Genomic DNA, 3,100 nt, shown 5'->3' on the forward strand with positions numbered 1-3,100 from the left:
CGTGGATTTGTCACGACAGATGTCCTTAGTGTCAGGACTTAGTCGCGAGGCCAACGCATCTATGTGGTAGCTTGAGAGGGGTTGAGCGGTATCGAGAGACGCAACACAAGACAAGGATTTAGACAGCTTCGGGCCCCGGGAAACATCATCCGGTAATAACCACATACTGTTTGAGGCTAGGTCTCATTATAATCACGGGAGAGTCGCCGGGAACCGGCTCTCGGTGTCTAGCCCTAGAGATTGTTTCTTGTTACCCGTCCCTTTTGGGGAGCCTTGCCCCTCCTTATATAACTTAGAGGGGCGGGTTACATGCGGAGTCCTAGTAGGATTAGGACTAGTCTATCTTTCTTTATAAGTTGAATACAAGTCCGGGTCTTGCTTCCTTGTAAAGGAAATAATCCTCACACCTTTCATCTTAAGCTGGCCCACCGGAGTATAAGCCAGCCTGCTGGGCCTTGGGCCGTGGCGTCCGTCTGATCCGCCTGCCGGGTCTCAAGTGAGTCGTCTGGTCCATGAGTTGTTTGACCAATGAGCCGCCAGACCCATGAGTCCGGCCGGGTCATCGGTGAAATGCCAAGTCCGGCCGGGTCATACTTCCGGCCGGGTCATACCGCGGGGTATATCCCCGACATTAGCCCCCAGTTTAATTTGGATTTATCCATGTTAAACTGATCCTGCAAAATAACTGAAGAACAAATTTGATAGGTTGTGCTCCGGGTTAAATATTCTTGTAAGCCGGCACCTGATCATCCTTAAGTCCTTGACATTTTCTCCTGGAATATCCGGGTCAATAGGCCAGCTTCAGAGTCAATTTGCTGGCATTGGTCTCTTGTAGAGAAATATTGTAAGAAATAATTCACTTGAATCGGCTTCCAAAGCACCGGCTTAAAAGATATTGGTTTTGAAATACTCATCTGACTTTCAGCCGGCTTGAAGAGGTAAAACTTGCCGGTTTATCATAACCAAAATTGCCGGCTTGTAAATATTGATAGCACCGGGTCATAACTATTGGTGACACCGGATCATGATTGTTGCAAACACCGGGTCAACTTGATCTTCTCAAAACTGAGAATTTGAAGAATTTTCCCCCTTATATGTATATCACCTGTAGCCCTCAAGTCTTAAGAGGAGAACATAGTGATAACTTAAGACTTGCTTCAATATTAGTGAGGCAACCTTGAAGAAATCCGGGTTATTCATCTTAATCATTGTCATAAACTGAATATTCCATATATGTAGCCCCCAAGTGCCGGGTTGTCATGCTTGCAGCAACCTGGGACTTGTAATTGCCTTATGCTCATAAAAACTTGAACCAGTGTAGCCCCCAAGGGCCGGGTCATTATGCAATAATGAGCAGGGACTTTGTAAATATGATCATGTAAACTGGAGCAGCAACGTGTAACCCCCAAGGGCCGGCTCAGTAAGATATTACTCAGCTGGGACTGGAATTTTTGATAGGAGAAATTGGTAGTACCCAAGGGCCGGCTCATTTAGAATATGATGAGTCGGGTCTTCAATAAGTTGAGCAAAAAATGACTTTGCATTAGCCCCCAAGTGCCATGGTGCATGCTGGCAGTGACATGGGACTTGCATATTTGATGTGATCTCAATTTAAATAATGTAGCCCCCAAGTGCCGGGTCGTAAGCCTGCAGCGACTCGGGACTACTCTTTCCATTGTAGAATAAATCATATCCATTGATAAAATAATAGCCATTGCGCCAAAGCGACTTTGAATACCTCATCTGCTAATAAGTCAATCCAGAGTTTAAATACCCGGCGGCTCTTGGCCGATGGCGATTTAATATGCCTCCATTGTAAGCCGGAATTTGTACAACCCGGCGGCTTATAGCCTTTGAGAAAATCAAGAATTGATAACCCTTTTGAGACACCAATTTCAATCTATGATGATGGGCTTGAATTTAATCATTTATGTAAGTCATAGCTCTGTAAATCCTGCAGAGTTTAAACAACATATGCCCTGGCGACTTAACGTCAAAACCAGGGCGGGTAACCACCCAAATGTAGTCTTATCCTGCACATAATTAGATCACAAGATCCCTTGGCGGTTTACCGCAGGGCGGGTCATAATATCTCACATATAACCATTGATGTGTAACAAGGAGTCACAGATAAGCCTGTTATGAATTATCACTTTGAAACATAACTATAATAATAATATTATACCTGTGATACTGAATTTTCACCGCCGGTTTATGTGACCTGTGCAGTAAGGGTGATAACCCAATCTTTAGAAATCAAGACTTCCAAATGTTCATGATTGTCATATGATGGCGACTTATCATCCAAAGTCAAACCGGGTTAAATAGCAACCACTCATATACACTTTAGATATGATCAAAAGAGCTTCAAATAAAATCCAAAAATTGTTTACAAAAAGAGACTTCAAAAAATTTGAGGCTTCTAATTCGAATACGATCAGAAAACGGTCCCAAAGGGGTTAAGCTAAGATTCGAATACGATCATATAGCCCCCAATGGCTTTGGCGTTGCCGATCAAGAGGGTACCGACAGCTATGTTCTCTTTGGTTCGAATACGACCTATGTTTGAACAGGAAGCCCCCAAATGACCTTGAGAGTTGTTTAACGACGCTGATTCGAATACGATCCACGTCGGTTCCCAAAAGGGGTTGAGCTATGATTCAAATACGATCAAGAAGCCCCTAGTGAGCTCGGCAGTGTGCCGATCAAGAGGGTACCGACAACTATGTTCTCTATGGTTCGAATACGACCTACGTTTGAACAGGAAGCCCCCTAGTGATCATGAGAATATTTAACGACTCTGATTCGAATACGATCAGGGTCACACCTAAAGGGTTAAGCTAAATTCGAATACGATCAGCTCCCAATGGTCATTAAAGCAGGGTACCTATGTTTGGGTTGTGCTTTGTAACAGACTCTTTTTGGTCCCTTTAATTTTTCCTGAGAACTTGAACTTTGCGAGAGATAAATTCTTTTTGAACCGGAAAAACCGGATATTGAGAGTTTCAAAGCTTTGTGATAAACAAATTTACCTTGAACCGGATTTTGAACCGGGTTTGAGAGCTTCAAAACTTTGTGGCAGATAAATTTTCCTTGAACC

The sequence above is a fragment of the Triticum aestivum genome, chromosome 3D (assembly GCF_018294505.1).
Source record: "Triticum aestivum cultivar Chinese Spring chromosome 3D, IWGSC CS RefSeq v2.1, whole genome shotgun sequence".
NCBI lineage: Eukaryota > Viridiplantae > Streptophyta > Magnoliopsida > Poales > Poaceae > Triticum > Triticum aestivum.